The following is a 17,357-nucleotide window of genomic DNA, read 5'->3' as shown; positions in this document are numbered from 1 at the left end:
GTCCTCTACGTCTAGGAGTTGGTGGAGGAACAATAGGTATATCGTACATATAATTAATTTCCTCCATATAGCTTTGGTTATCACTACATATAGCAAGAACCTGGTTCGGATCATTCGCAGCCTCACGGAGTCTACTATTGTTCGATCTCTGTGAATTATAAAACAATTAGAAAATATTTAAAATAAATTTAAATTAAAAAAATAGATAATATTCATTTATTTACCAGATGACCCACAGCTGCTCTCAGACGAGTGACGTAACGCCTTGTGATATTATCATACCAATGAATATATTATAGAGTGACATCTGTGTCAAACTGTTCAAGAGAAACCCCCACTGCAATAAACCTTGCACGATAGTGCCGTCGCACTACCAAATGTCCAACTTTTTTCGGACCAATCTCCAGTCCTTAGGTCAATATCATGCAGTACGGGTTCAGTATTACAAGGCGATGGGATATCCTACTGAAAACCGAATTGTCTCATCACCCTGTCATGAAGATGCCAGTCACCAATGTGAAAACATATGAGATGACTCGTCGTCCGCCATATGTTTTGACTATTCGTACAAAAAATAGGCAAAGTATACACAATAATTTTGTACGGCTCCCAAATAACCTGAAACACAAAATATTATATTAGAGAATATTAAAGACAAATACAATAAAAATGTGAATAAAATAATCAATTAGGTTTAGTGTAATGTACCTGTTCAGGTTGAAGCAAATCAAACATGTATCTATACTAGTTGACTACATGTGTGGCTGTCCTAGTCACACAAAATTTGTCTCTCCACCTAAATTTTTAAATTGATAATTTAGAATTTAAATTAACTAGATCAGTGATATAAAAATTAAATTGAATTAAAACAACATACCGAGAACCGTAGGCTCGTCCAACTAACTGAGCGTCATTAACATGATGTAGCTGTGGAGCCATTGTTGGAAATCGCTCCTAAGCCCATAGTTGCAAAAGTATGAGAGGCCCAGCTATCTCTCGAACCTCAGGTCTTGTTGCTTTACATAGTTGTCTATACAACCATGCCAAGCATGCTCCACCCCATGAATATCGCCCCGCATCATGGAGGTTAGCTAACAGTGGCAGGAACATCAAGTGAACAAAATGACTTGATTTATCTGAAAACAGACTTCCACCCATCATTTGTAGTATATATGCTCGCGCATATCTTATGACGGTTTCCTCGTCTGCATCATCTGTGAGCTCACGAAATTGTGTTTCTAACCATATTAAACTTAACCTCGATTCTTTAATCTTGTCGGCAGGTAGGGTCGCACCTGAGGTACAGTTGACAAACTTCTAACCAGTCATCATACATCACTCCGGTGACCGACTCACCGTCAACAGGTAACCCCAACAACACTTCTATGTCGTGTAGAGTGATAGTGCACTCTCTAACAGACATATGGAATGTATGCGTCTCGGGCCTCCATCTCTCGACCAAGGCTGTGATCAGATGCCAGTCCAACTGAATAAATCCTAATCTGGACAACCCCATAGAATCCAGATGTGTGCAGTAGCGGTAGTATTCGAGGGTGGAGCGGAATAGTGCATGCTGGAGAACTGCCTCTCGACGTCTGCAAGATATTTCTCCAGTAGTACGATCTCGCCATACAACATATGATCGATGAATGGACTGGTCGTACAAAACATCGGGATCAACAGGTCTTGGGTTTAAAGCCATGATCTGGAAAAAAAAATATTAAAATTGACTATAATTGAATAGTAGAGAAAAGTGTGAGGGTAAAGAATAATGTAAAACTTTATTGATTACAATAAAAAAAAAAATTGAATATACAATAGATTATTATAAAAAAAAATTGAATATACAATAAATTATAATAAATATACAATAAATTATTAAAAAATTGAATATACACTAAAATGAATATATAATAACAAAATTATTTATTTTTCAATCCCTAACTATCTGGAGCCCGTCTTAGTAATGAAGGACACTTCCTTCGATTATGTCCTAACTGGTTACAAAATCCACATCGTTGTCGAGTGGCTGGTTCTGTCCAATCCATCTCGTTGTGATAACGTGAACTTTTCGGTCTACCAGGTTTTCTCAACAACGATGGATCAGGATGTAAGACGGGCATATTAGGGTGCGTGATCCAGTAATCTTCATGCGGTACAGGTTGAAATTGAGGAGAGTAACATTCAGCATACGTTGACAGTTTGTAGTAATCCTCAATAAAATCTGTGTAGTTCATGTTAAAATGTGAACAAACGGCCATAAAATGCAAGCATGGAATGCCGAATGCTTGCCACTTGTTACATGAACAGTACCGCTCGGACCTGTTTAGCCTCAATATTTGAACGTTTCCTCCTTTGGCATTGAGACTATAATGTCCGGTCTTCACATGAAACACACCTTCATACCTACTTCATGTTTACTAGATCGTGCAACAATTTATTTATTTTGTCGTGTGCATACCTGGATTTTTACTCCACTTAATATTATAAAATATGTTTGAAATAAATTATTAATAAAAAATATATATATATAAATAATATTGCCGGGTGTATTTATCTTGACTTTCCAATGCATCCCTTATTTATTCTCTTCTTTTCTCTAAATAGTTCACGCATTTGAAGAATGTTATTTGAGCAAGAGCATTTATAGGCAACATTCGAGCTCCTTTGAGGACTCCATTTATGCACTATGATAGATTTGTCTTCATCCACCCATATCTGAATCCTCCATCATGTGCTTGAGTCCATTGCTCTAAACTAATGTTGTAAAAAAAAAAACTCAGACAGCTTTGATTTATTCCTTTGATATCTTCAATTGCTTTGTTGAACTTTCGAATTTGAAACTGACACCCGACATGATAAACATAATTTTTCAATGAATTAAATTTATACTTTTTATTAAAGTTGCTGACGATATGTCGTAAGCAGAAACGATGGTGACATTTCGGTCTCGTCCAACCATTTGTTGGGTTGTTCACTGCTACAATTATACTAGCATGTCGATCTGAAATTAAACACACCTCTTCGTGTGTTACAATTTCTCTCAGGGTTTCAAGAACCATCCCCATGAGTCTGCGGACTCTTCATCAACAATGGCAAATGCAAGTGGAAGTAGATGGTCGTTCGAGTCAACTGATGTAGCAATCAACAGTTTTCCTCTATATTTGTCGTACAAGTGTGTACCATCTATCTGAATGATCGGCCGACATTTATTAAAAGCTTATATACAAGGACCAAATGCCCAAAATACAGAAGTTAGGATAACATGGCCTTCAGTAAGCATTTCTTTAACTCTTCACTCTACTCATGTTCCGAGATTGGTCTGTTTAACCATATATAACCACCTAGGCAACAATTTGTAAGACTCATCCCAATCACCGAATACTTTAGCCAACGCTTTTCTTTTTCCCTCCCATACCCTATGGTAAAGAACACGATATCCAAACTTTGATTTAATGTCGGACTGCAGTTGTGCCATGCTGATAGATGGTTTTTCTCTTACAGTGTCACAGAACTTCAGTGCAATCATTGATGAATCCTATTGCACGTGACTTTGACTTAATTATGAATAAAAACATGTATGTTGCTCATCATACTTAGTGATCTCGAACAAGCCATGCGATTTTTTTTTATTGCACGAAGTCTCCACTTGCAACCTTCCTCCCACTTCTTACACCGAACTGTCCAAATCATCGATGTAGATTCAACAACCTCGTATGGTGCGTGACACTTTATAGCAAAACATTTGACCACGTGTTGTAGCATTTTCTTGTCTTGACAAATCATTCCTTTATACAATTGCATATTTTCAGCGAGCAAATCAAGGGGAGAAGAGTGAGCAAAATCAAGGGCAGTGAGTCTTCAAAAATTATCGAGGGAGTGATTGAGGAAAAATGAAGAGGATGGTGGTTTAAAAGGATGTAGATCGAGTGTTGAACACTCGACCCAGGGGTTTAGGGTGGTTGAAAAGGCATTAAGTCTATGGCAGAGGGGCATGAATGCGTCAATGAATGCATGGAATCAAAGCAAGGGCAACTTAGTGATATATATGCATTTTTTCAGACTTATGGAAAGTAAATAAAGTGAAGACGATTTCCATGTGGCAGACCACGTCAGCTGATTGGTTGGCCGTTTAATCTATGTGGCAGACTCAATTTCGCTCTCGCTCACAATCTCGCTCTCTCTTACAGTCTCGCTTTCAATCTATCTCTCTCTCAATCTCGCTCTCTCCTACAATCTCGCTTTCAATCTCGCTCTCTCCTACAATCTCTCTCTCTCTTATAATCTGCTTCACCCACTTATCTTCCTTGTCGAGGGTTGAAGTTTCAACTTATGTATGCCAGAACTTCAACCTTCGACAACCTAATATACAAAATTAGCGAGATTCCCTTCTAGAGCAAGATCCTCATTACAAAATTAGCAAGATTTCCTTTTCCTTATCGAGGGTTGAAGTTTCGACTTATGTATGTCGAAACTTCAATCCTCGACAACCCTAATTTACGTATTGTTTCCATATTTTTCTCTGTTTGTCGAGTTCTCAACGTTCGACCTCTACATTAGTCGAATCCTCAACCCTCGACTTCTAGCCTCGAAATCCCAAAACAACAATATTTCTCTAATAAGTTTCAAAACAAAATATTTCTCTAATAAGTTTTGAAAACAACAATATTAATATTAAAGGTCCCATATACTCTCCACCATGATCTAATCAAAATGTTATAATCATTTTACCTAACAAATTTTCAACTTCAGTCTTATTATCCTTTAACTTTTCAAGGATTTCATACTTATGTTCCATTAGGTATAAGTAACCATGCATCGAATAATCATCTATGAAGGAGATAAAGTATTCTTACCCTCCTGTAGTTTTTACATTCATTGGACCACAAAGATATGAATGTATGAGCTCTAAGGGCTCTTTGACCTTTTCCACTAAAATGTATTTTAATCATCTTTTCTTCAAGAAAAAATTCACATGAAGGTAATGAATTACCTTCTAACTCGCCTAGAAGTTCATTTCCCAATCCTATCGAGATTTATGTGACATAATCTCAAATACCAAATATATATATTATTGTTACTTAGAGAAATTATTTGCTCTTTTGTTTGCGTATTTGCAGTTTTAAACATCTCATGATTTAAAAGTGATTCTAATTTAGTTGGTCTTAACACATATAAGTTGTTTTATAGTTTAGCTGAACAAATAGTCACACAATTTTTCATAATAAACGCTTCATTGAATGAAAAATAAATATAATAAGATTAACAATAAATAGATATAAGGTTCCTCTTAATTTTGGGAACTATATACAGATTGTCTAAAATCAAATATCTATTCATTAAAAACAATTTAGTAGCTCCAACTGCACAAGCTGAAATGGCATCTCTCGTTTCAACCCCGAGCGTCATTTCACCCTCCTCGAGCTACTGGAAGGAAGTAATTCCCTGTAAAGAAGAACAAATGTGATTAGTGTCTCCCGAATCAAGTATTCAGACATTATGGTTATTTTCCACTAAATAAGTTTATAGAACTAGTAAATCATATTACCTTTCTTCTCTTTCTTCTTCTCGGCGAGATACTTGGAGTAATTGTATTTCTAGTGACCATCCACATTGTAGTGGAAGCACTTGTCATTGTCAGTCACCTTGGCCTTGGCCTTACCTTTCTGAATAGCAAAAGTTTTCCCCTTCCCTCATTTATTTTTCTAGTTTTTTTTAGAACCAGAAGATTAGGGAATAAACTTGGTTCTAGAGGATGGACCCTCGTGGAACTTTTTGGAATGGGCAACATTTGCCTCTCATTTATCAATCCCTACATTTCATAAGAGATTGATGAGTTCGTAATGAAGGAACTCTTATCAAAGAGACCCTATGAGCGGAAGCAAGATCATTCCAAATTCATTGTGAAAAAATTACAAGAATTCACAGACATACAAACAAGGTATGCATTTTAGAATAAATTACGACATTCTTTCATAAATAAATATAAAAGGAATGAGAGACAGACCATTGAAGAACTTTTCTTCTGTTTTTCTCTCACTTTCATGAAGAACGGAACAACACCTCTCGTTGTCGCTACAATCGTCTACCCAAATCTCTTGTTGTCGCTTAGCACACGAACAAGCAGCAATTGGAACACCACCACTTATTGACCTTTGTATTCTTGGAGTGATAATCCAGAAGGTGTGGACTCTGTTGGATTTAGTAGAGGGAATGAGGAAATAGTGACTACACTCAATGACCAAGCAAGTGGGAGAGTAATGTGTCTATCGTATAAACGGGTACTTGATCGTTTAGAAAAGGTGCACGATCATTTAGTCAAACAAGTCTAATCGTTTACACGATCGTTTAGAGAAAATCGCTAGCCACGTGATCGTTTAGTAAAATACTATGTGATCCTTTAAATGATGGCACGTGTACACGATCGTTTAGACAAACACTTGAAGCTGTCGTGTAGGCTCTCATGAGCTAAACGATAGGCAGTGTACTTGATATGAAGCAATGCAGCGATTATTTTCTAAAATGAAAACATTTTTCATTCTATCCTTCAATTATGAAAACTGAATACAACCTCCCACTTTCACGCACGGTTGTGGAGAAACCACCAACAGTTATCTCATAAGTGTTTTAATTATAAATAAATATAATAACTAACTTATCATATTATATTTATAACATATAGTTTTATTACCACATCATATGCAATATTTAAACCATAGTTTTTTTCTCCTTTACTTGGTATAAATCATATTTATATCATTTTCCTCCCATTAATGTATTTCATACACCATGTCAACTATATCATATATAATTGAACTAGTTTTATCATATCATATATAATCAAACCCCCTCATATCAATTTGAACACTTCAAACTAACCCAAAAACTGATTTTCAACTTGAATCCATTGAGCTACCAAAGGGACCTTATGGACCTGTAGGTTGAAGCTCAAACGGTACGTGAATAATTAACCAAACTCTTTAACCACAAGATCCACCATCTGTTAACTATCAGACACTCCACTAAAGATCGAAGGTTGCACTATTCTCACCACAAATATATTTATGTGTCCATCGGATATAACCAGTCAACAATATGATAACCCTTCACAGATGCTCGTAAGTACAACTGGGCCAATTTACCATTTTGTCCCTGTAGTTACATCTAACTCCTTAAATACCACTGATCCCTCTAATGAACAATACATCATATTCTTACTATGAGTTGACACTTCTCGGCCATGAGAAGGTGGGTGGCGTTACATTGTTCAAGCTCCAAAATCAGCCCTCAAGGGAGAAATCTATCTATTTACCCCTGCTTCGGGGAATGAGTGAATTTCATCTTGTGTAGCTAAGTTCCCAACTTCCAAATCAGATGAATCCTCAAAGTAGTAGGTGTGATTCGGTGATCTGGCCACTCGCACACATGCAAATCAAATGACCGCCCTCAAAGGCAGGAGTTCCCAATTCACTCAAGATTGAGGTCATGTTACATATGGTCATCCTAGTGAAGTGAAGTCTATGTCATGAACGACGTTATATAACGAGACCATACACTTCATGGTCCGGTCTTAGACAAACACCTTTGTATAGGACGCCTCTGCTCGCATGTCTCCATATGAATGATCGAGAGCAGATCATCTGTAGCACATCACAACACTTGTAACAATCTACAAAGAGGGTCGCATATGTAGTGTCACCAGGACAAGGTTTCCCTCCTATATCCATATACTACAAACCATTTAGGTTATCACTTAAGGCATAATCCTCATGTTGTCTCCACATACATGCTTAAGTTACAACGACGACCAGGGATCTTAGTTTATTGGTTTGTGATAAAGCAAATAAAAATTCTCATATTTCATAGACAAAAGTGAAGAAAATATCTCATATTATTACATCACAAGTGTTTGTTCAATACAGGTGTTTACAAACTACAGGACCCAACGAGAGTTTAAGGCGTCAATCCAACACATAACTTATTTAGAAGGGTAGCCATGGTGTGTTATATTTTATTCATAACCACATTGTTGCGGAATTAGAGGAAACTCTTCCAAAGAGATTCCAAAATAAAATACACCTGACTCTACTCGTCCATAACCATGTCATTCATCTCGACGACATTGAAATGGACCATCGGGTCGAAAACATGTTCTCTCATCGATTAGCCTTCCTTCATGAGCGCGTTATAAACCTACTTGAGGGCCTTGTGTCAAATCTGAGAGGACGTTTGTCCAAACATCTCCTAGAGGGACTCTATGATCTAACGTACAATGATTATGGCCTTGTGTTTCTTGGTAAGAACGTCAGACAGATTTGCCAAGATATAAACTTGGGCCTTGTCATTGACCTTCGTCCAGTGGTCATAAGCATCCTTTATAACTTAGAATGCATTATGAGCGGAGATTGGAGAACATTCCTCTATTAAGACGAACTATATACCATCTATGACTAGAATCATATTTGAGTTAGATTTCCACATCGCATAATTTTCATCAGTTAGTTTTTTGTTCTTAAGCAAGAAAATTATTATGGAAGACATGTTGGAACGAATAATAAACAATTGACTGTAATTAGATATATTTGTCTTACCCCATTACACAACAACAACAATAATAATAACCATCCAATCAATTCAGCAAAAACAAGCAATCACAAAACCCCGATTAAACTATTGATTTAGTTTTTGCAACGATACTTCAGAGGTTTAGAGCAACGGCCACCAAAAGGTGATCAGTTACCCCTTCCCTAAATTGAGAAAATCTCGACCAATAACTAATACCAAAATAACTCTTATTCCTATAGTTACTAACTACCGATTTCCTGTCAATGATTCATTAATTAGCTTAATTCATCTTATAAGTGTGATCCTCTCATTTTTGGATCCTAGATGTACACTTCGATAGGCTACCATAAGAAAAGACAATTGTTGAAGATTAACCTAAGAAACCCTATCCATTACTGGAGTTTTGCATTGTTTTGAATCATATGATAGGAATCTTACTGTGCAACTTAATGGAGGAGTGCATAAGATATACTGACACGTGTACTTCTCCCACTTATTAAAACACTTTCCCTGTTCACCTTGGTATTGACCCATGCAAACATTTTTTGAAGAGAGGCTGCACCCAAGACGACACGAAGTCGAACATAGATCTCACGGTGTGAATTATAGGGACATGAGAGTTAAAATTTGATATATCACATATACCATTTTTCTCTTACTAAAGTATTCTACTATTTTAAAGTTTTATTATACTTGGTTAAATTTCAGCTAATGAATTTATCTAAATCTATGTCTAACATAACTCTTATAAAAAGGTCGTTACTCTAATTTTATAGATGAATTAAACCATTTAATTAACCTAGTGACATTTCATGCTAATAGAATTAATGTTAATTCAACCCAAGTTCCGGATCAGTTCCCAGGTAAGAGGTGTTCCGTAAACCATCATCTTAATAACCCAACCTAGACAGAACTTCACCGGTAGAGTTCCCTTATATCTCAAAGTCTTGCTTGTCCTATTAATCATATTTAAAATCTATTAAAACCAATAGAATGAAATTCTAATATTATTTGAACTGATGTGATCAAAGGTCTAGCTTAATTTTAAACATTTTAAAATTAAATCCAATTCCCTGAGATTTTAACTTTGCATGCTTCTTTATTATGGGTTGATGGTTACTAAATATTAATTTTTATAACTATTACAAAATTAGTTATTAGCCCTATAAACTATAATCATGCTTTATATGGTTTACTTGAGTAACAATCAAATTCTAATTAACAATAAAACCATGTTACATGCATCTTATGACTTTAATATAACAATTATATTAAACTATAGATGTGTCATGCTCGATGCAAATTGATTTTCAATTTTATTAATATAACACTTATATTAAACAACTCATGAAAATATACTGAGCATATACAATACATTAATAAATATAACTTTTCATATTTACTTAAGTAATGTCATGCATCTGTTTTTCCATATATCTAACATAATATATTAAATAACTCAAGGAACCATATCCACATCACATTAAAACCATACATTATAGCACTTATAACATATTAAAAATGCATTATAATGCTTAACCTATAGTGAGCTTTATCCAAATGTCATTCATAAAACATTTAAATAGTAAATGAATCGGTATTTTGACCCACATAATAAAATAAGGCAATAAATTACAATAATTATGCTAATTTTATCCTAAAATAAGATCCTGCCACTCTAAAACCGGACCAGACCAACTCGAACCGCTTCAAACCAAGCCCTAAAACCACGAACCGAGCCAACCCAATGTTAAAACCAAACCAACACAACTTTGAATCGATTGAACCATCCTAGACCGTCGTCAAACCGCATGCAATTGCAACACTGTGACACCAAATTGCGTTTTAGCCAAAATGGGTCTCGATCTTCATCCCTGCCCTAATTTTAGACACATAATTGTTGGGGTTGATGTCCTAAATCTCGTAGGGTTTTATAGTTTGTAAACCTTGTATGAACAAATTATGTATGTACTTAATAATATATGATATTTTATTCACTTTGTCTATACAATATGTGATATTTTAGTTGCATTGACCACAAACCAATAAACTAATATCCAAGGTTATCGTTGTAACTTAAACATGTATGTGGAGACATACAAGTGGATCAATGTTTAAGTGATACTAAATGGTCTGTAGTATATGGATAAGGTTGAGTACCTTATCCTGGTAACACTACGAGTATGACCCGCTTTGTATATATTACAAATGTTGTAAAGTGCTACGAATGTTCTAATCATGATCATTCATGTATTAGACATACGAGCATGGATATTCTATACAAAGGAGTTTGTATAAGACCGGACCATGAAATTTTTAGTCTCATTATATAACACCGTTCATATTAGAGAATTTCATTTCATCAAGATGACCATATGTAACTGAAGGAACTCTTACACAAGAGAACCATTGAGCAGATGCAGATCGTTCCAAATTCCATTATGAAAGAACATGAACATTTACAATCAGACAACAAAATAGTTGTCCATCAAGTAAAATACAACATGTTTCAAAGACTCAGAACGAATGGATTGAGTGAATCATACATTTGAAGAACTCTTATTCTCGTATTCCCTCGATCAGCACCACCAAAGTGCCCAACAACACGAACTCAAAGCCTCTGGAATATCCTTGAACACAATCGAGTAAAACTCGATCCTCGACCCTTGAACAAGAAACTCAACACCACCACTCGGTTACCTTGGTATTCCCGGTGTGAGAATCCAGGAGGTGTGAACTCTGTATGGATTTGTAGAGGGAATGAGGAACTATACAATCGAGTAAGTGGGAGAATGAGATGATCTATCATATAGATTGGGTACTCGATCGTTGAGTAGGGATAAGCTATTATCTAGCGAACTTGATCCTTGATCGTTTTTCTCTCAAAGCTATCATATAACCTTTTCTCTTTACATGATTGGAATGTGTTGCCTTGAAAAAAATGAAAACCATTTTTATTTTATCAATCAATTATCAAAACTGAACAAAACCTCCCACTACTTCGGTTATTATGAGATAAAACTGTAAATCAAATATCTTATAATTGATTTAAGTATAAATAAATATAATAACTAATTTATCATATTATATTTATAACCTATAGTTTTAATATCACATCATATACAACATACAAACTATAGTTCTTTTTCTCCTTTATTGCATTTAATATAAATCATATTTATATTAATTCTTTCAATTAATGTATCTAATACATCAAATTAATTATATTACATATAATTGAATTAACTTAATTATATCATATATAATCAAATTTCTTCTTGTTAATTTGAATACTTCAAACTAACCAACATCAATCCTTTGAGCTACCAAGGGGACCTTATGGACCTATAGCTTGAAGCTCCAACGGTACATGAATAACTGGTTAAACTCTTTAATCACAATATCCACCAGTTGTTAACTGCCGGTCATTCCACTCAAGATCGATAGTTGCACTCAACAGTACGATAACCCTTCACAAATCGCTCGCAAGTACAACTGAACCAATTTACCATTTTGCTCCTGGAGTTACATCTAACTTTTTAAGTACCACTGAATCCTCTAATGAACAATACATCATAGTCCTACTAAGAGTAATCACTTCTCGGACCAAGAGAAGGTGTGGTGTCACATTGTTAAAACCTTAAAATTAGCCCTTATGAGAGCAGTTTATCTACTTACCCCTGCTTCGGGGAAAGAGTGAATTGTGTCTTGTGTAGTTGAGTTCCCAGCTCCCCAATCAGAAGAATCCTCATAGTGGTAGGTTTAAGTCGGCGATCTGGCCACTTGCACCCATGCAAATCAAAGGACATGCCTCATAGGCAAGAGTTCCCAACTCAATCAGGATTAAAGTCATGTTACCTATGGTCATCCTAGTGAAATGAAAGTCTCTGTCATAAACGGTGTTATATAACAAGACTAAACATTTCGTGGTCCAGTCTTATACAAACTCCTTTGTATAGAGCATCCTCGCTCGCATGTCTAATACATGAATGATCAGGATCAGACCATTTGTAGCACTTTACAACACTTGTAACACTTACAAGCGGGCCACACTCGTAGCGTTACCAGGATAAGGTTTCCCTCCTCTATCCATATACTACAAACCATTTAGGTTATAATTTAAAGCACAATCCATTTGTATGTCTCCACATACATGCTTAAGTTGCAACGATAACCAGGGATATTAGTTTATTGGTTTGTGGTTAATGCAACTAAAATATCTCATATTTCATAGACTGTGGTAAATAAAATATCTCATATTATTACATCACAAATATTTGTTTATACACGTGTTTACAAACTACAAGACCCTGTGAGATTTAGGGCATCAACCACAACAGTATCATGATCTTAATCTCGAGTAAGTTGTACTTCTGCATATGAAGGCGATCATTTGATTTGTATGGGTGATAGTGGCCAGATTGTCGACTCAACAAACCTATCATTTTGGGGATTTGTCTGACCGGGGAGCTGGGAATACAACTACACAATAAGGAATTCAATCATTTCCTGGAGCAGGGATAAGTAGATAAATTGCTCTCTTAAGGACTGATTCCGGGTCTTGAACAACATAGCTCTACACCCTCTCCTAGCCCCAAAGAGGTTTAGTCATAGTAGAACTATGATCTATTGTTCATTAGAGGGATCAATGGTACTTAATGTTGGGATTGGTGTCCTAATTCTCCCGGAGTCTTATTGTTTTATAAAGATACACATTGTTCAATGAATAAAATAAGTGTTATTTAATTATGACATTTACTTGTATCCAATAAACAAAGCTCTTTGGTTATCTTATGTGAACTTAAGCATGCATATGTGATATACAAGTGGATCATGCCTTAAGTGATAACCTAAATAGGTCTTTAGTATAAGGATTAAGGTGGGATACCCGACCCTGGTGACACTACGGATATGATCCGCTTTGTAGAGGTTTACAAGTGTTGTAAACTACTACAGATGGTAGATCCCGACTATTCACATGGAGACATGCGAGCGATAGTGTCCTATACAAAGAATTTGTATAAAACCTGGACCACGAGATGACTAGACTATGTAAATAACATCGTTGACACTAGAGACTTACATCTCACCTAAACGATCATAGGTATCACGACCTCAATCCTGAGTGTTTTGGGAACTCCTGCCTTTGAAGGAGGTCCTTTGATTAGTATGGGTGAGAGTGGCCAGATTGCCAACTCAACATGCCTACCTTTTTGGGGACTTGTCTGATTTGGGAGCTGGGAACTCAATCCACAAGATGGAATTCACTCATTTCCCGAAGCAGGGATAAATAGAGAGATTGCTTCTTGATTTCGAGGCTTCAACATAGTGGCTACAACTTCTTTTTGAAAGAAAAAACTCAATCATAGTAGGACTATGACTTATGTTCATTAGAGAGAATAGTGGTACTTAAGGAGACAAATGTAACTACAGGGGTATAACGGTTATTGGCCCAGCAATACTTACGAGCAATCTGTGAAGAGTTGTCGCACTGTTCATTGGTTAAGATGGACACATAATATATCTGTGGTAAGGAGAGTTCGGTAGTCGGTCTTTAGTAGAGTGTCTGGCAGTTAACGAATGGTAGATCCCGTGACTAAAGAGTTTAGTTAGTTATTCACGAATCGTTGGAGCTTCGAGCTACAGGTCCATAAGATCCCCTTGGTAACTCAATGGATTCAGTTGAGGATCAGTTCTTGGTGTTGATTTGAAATGTTCAAATTGACAATAGGTATTTTGATTATATTTGATATAATCGGTATGATGTATGAGATACATCTAGTGGATGATTGATGTAAATGAGATTTACATTAAGTACCATGGAATAGAAAAATAACTATGGTTTGTATGTTTCATGAGATGAAATATTAAAACCATAGGTTATAAATATAGTATGATAAGTTGGTTATCATTTATATTTATAATAATATTAATTATTGGATAATTAATACTTTTTCTTTAATAACCAATTGAGTGGGTGGTTATTGAAATCATGGTAACCATGAGTTTAAAAGAAAAATGGTTTTCCTATTTTCAAGATGATGATTTATAAACGTTGAAGTTTTCGTAAATTTTTTTTTGAGTTTTCTCTTTCACGCAAAAAAACTCACGGAGTCGTCAAGTAAATACAGATTTACTAAACAACGGCTGGACAATCTAAACGATCGTGCAGTGACAAGCTAAATGATCGCACAGTATTTACCAAACGATCGCATAGTTTTGTTAGACGATCGTGTGCCCTAAGTTAACGATCATGTAGAATCTGTAGGCGACAGACCGAGCTAAACGATCGTATAACTTTTGCTAGACGATTGGGCATCGACCTATACGATAGGTCTCCGCCATCTCCCACTTGCCCAGTCGAGTACACGATCGATGTTTCCTTCTTCGTCTGCCTCATATCGAGTTTGAACAGAGCCCACCCTTTGGATTCTCACACCAAGAATACCAAGGTCGCCTTGTTGGTGGTGTCTTACTCAATTCGACATTGTCGAGGTTCTGTGAAGGTCGTTTGTATTACTGAGGAGTTCGTGACCGAGCTGATCGTTAAGGACGAGCGCGAGGTGTTCATGCTACGGTGTTGCGATCGTGTAGATTGAGCGTTCGAGGCTGTTGTTATTCGAGCGGTCATGCGCAACGGTGCGTGGAAACGCATCTACAAATGTTCGTAGGTTTTTCCCTTTGTGCATTTGTAGTTATTCATGCTATAATTTATGTATGAATTGTATAACCGCTTGTTTGAAGTCCACTGTAAATGTTATGCTCATCCGTGATTGTGATTTGGAATAATCTTGTTTCCGCTGCTCATGGAAATCGCGAATCAAATTTCCTTCACTTAAGAAGTTAAAAGTAACTATAGATACAAAACAATAATTTGGCTCAGTTGTACTTACGAGCAATTTGTGAATAGTCATCTTGTTGATTGGTTATATCCAATGGACACAAAAATATATTTATAGTGCGAATAGTGCATCTGTTGGTCTTTAGTGAAGTGCCCAATAGTTAACGGATGGTGGATAATGTAATTAAAGAGTTTAATTAATTATTCACACACCATTGAAGCTTCAAGCTACAGGTCCATAAAGTCCCCTTGGTAGCTCAAAAGGATTTAATTGAGAATTAGTTTTTTTTAGTTAATTTGAATTATTCAAATTAATAAGAGGAAATTTAATTATATATGATATAATTGTTGTAATGTATTTAATACATTATCATTTAATTGAAGGAAATAAATATTTCAAGAGATTCAAGTAGTTATTAAAATTTAATATAAATATGATTTATATTAAATGCCATAAAATAGAGAAAAACAAACTATAGTTTATATTATATATGATACAATATTAAAACTGTAGATTATGCGTTATATTTGATATAACATATAGTTTAATATAAATAAGATATGATAAGTTAGTTATCATATTTATTTATATTAATTTTATTATTTTGGATAATTAATCATCTTATCTCTCCAATCACCTTAGTGGGTGGTTAAGTAGTTTTATGGCAAATGAAATAAAATAATTTTTTTATTTTCTTCCGAACAGACTCGCTTTGAGAAACTACACGATTGAATTTTACTATATGATAGAAAGCAGAAACGTTATGTTTCTTCTTCATTCTTCTTCCTCCTCAAAACTTAAACTCCCTCATTACCAAAATAGTTAAAGCCCACAACTCTTGGACTTTCGCCCTGAGTATATCGAAGGTTCCTGGTGGTTGTGTCTATTGTTGGTACTAGATTTCTTGAAGAGGGTCTTCAAGCTTGTTGCTGTTTTTTAGTTCGTGACTGTTCGAGGAGTTCACACGAAGAAACGTTCTTCAAATGCATGATTTCTTGAACTTCATTTCTTAATAAAAAGCATGTTGTAATTTATTTAAGAATGCATATCTTGTACGTTTACTGTAAATTTGTTTTTTCAATAAAATGAAATTTTGACGATTTGTTTTCGCTCAATGATCTCTTTAAAACGAGTTCCTTCAATAATTACAAAATACATCGAATTTCATGATAAATGCTAAAAAACGAAGGGGCCTTTACAATTGTGATCTAATCAAGGCATGAAAATCTATGGGCATAAATTACCGTGAATATTCATTCACGGTGCAATTTAAGCCCACCAAAAACCCAGTCAAATTTCATAAATATAAATTAATATAACGAGATGGATTTGATACCAATTGTAAGGTTGAAAGCCCTAACGCAGCGAAAATCATAAAATAAGCCCTATGTGGGAGTTATCTGATTAATTGATTAATTTAATAATTAATTAAATATAATTTAATTAATGATTTCATTTAAATCGTATTAAATGAAACATCGCATGATTTATAGTTTTAATTAAATTAATTAAATTAAATAGTTATTTAATTATCTAATTAAATAACTACCAAATTAAATATCAAATATTTAATTTAGCCTACATTTGAATCATATTCAATTGTATTTCTCTCATAACCTATAGTTTTAATGTGCATCAAATACATATTAATTTTAACCCTATAGTTTTAATATGAATCCAATTCACATTAAATTAATATTTGAACTCCTTCAAATATTTAATTATCTCATGGATTAATTTTGAATCATATACAAAATCAACTTTATATTATAAAGTTTAATTAAAATATAATCTGTATATTATAATGTAACATTATACATTATATTACTTCCCTAAATGAATTTGTACATTTCAAACTCAATTTAAGACATAGTTACCTCGATTATCTGTACTAGTTATGAAGGGACCTCATAGACCTATAGATCATAAGCTCAAACAATATGAGATTAA

This window comes from Benincasa hispida, chromosome 10 (assembly GCF_027475165.1).
Source record: "Benincasa hispida cultivar pf3 chromosome 10, pf3_genome.v1.1, whole genome shotgun sequence".
Classification (NCBI taxonomy): Eukaryota; Viridiplantae; Streptophyta; class Magnoliopsida; order Cucurbitales; family Cucurbitaceae; genus Benincasa; species Benincasa hispida.
Note: the sequence above shows the minus strand (reverse complement) of the source record.